General features: G+C 47.9%; 1 protein-coding gene across 1 annotated transcript in view; it reads right to left on the bottom strand.

Annotated features, from left to right (window-relative positions):
- The window catches only part of SLAMF1 (signaling lymphocytic activation molecule family member 1), a gene marked incomplete at its 3' end in the record, with an annotated part of 18591 nt that overhangs the window by 355 nt on the left and 17885 nt on the right, over window positions 1-351 (bottom strand). The gene's annotated exons all lie outside the window — the stretch shown is intronic.

Consider the following 351-nt stretch of genomic DNA (forward strand, 5'->3'; position numbering starts at 1 on the left):
TCCCCCTTTTCCCCCCTTTTTCCCCCTTTTTCACCCTTTTTTCCCCTTTTTCCCCCTTTTTCCCCCCTTTTCCCCCTTTTCTCCTTTTAGCACCTTTTTTTCCTCCTTTCTTCCCCCTTTTTCACCTTTTTCACCTTGTTCCTCCTTTACACCTTTTCCCCTTTTTCACCTTTTCCCCTTCTTCCCCTTTTCCCTCTTTTTCCACCATTTTCCCTTTTCCCTCTTTTTCCCCCTTTTTCCCCATTTTTCCCTTCTTTCCCTCTTTTCCCCCTTTTTCCCCTGCACTTTCTTCCCCCTTTTCCCCCTATTTCCCCCCCTTTCTTCCCCCTTTTCCCCCCCCCTCCCCTTTTT

The sequence above is a fragment of the Corvus brachyrhynchos genome, unplaced genomic scaffold (genome assembly GCF_000691975.1).
Source record: "Corvus brachyrhynchos isolate BGI_N302 unplaced genomic scaffold, ASM69197v1 scaffold303, whole genome shotgun sequence".
Lineage (NCBI taxonomy): Eukaryota > Metazoa > Chordata > Aves > Passeriformes > Corvidae > Corvus > Corvus brachyrhynchos.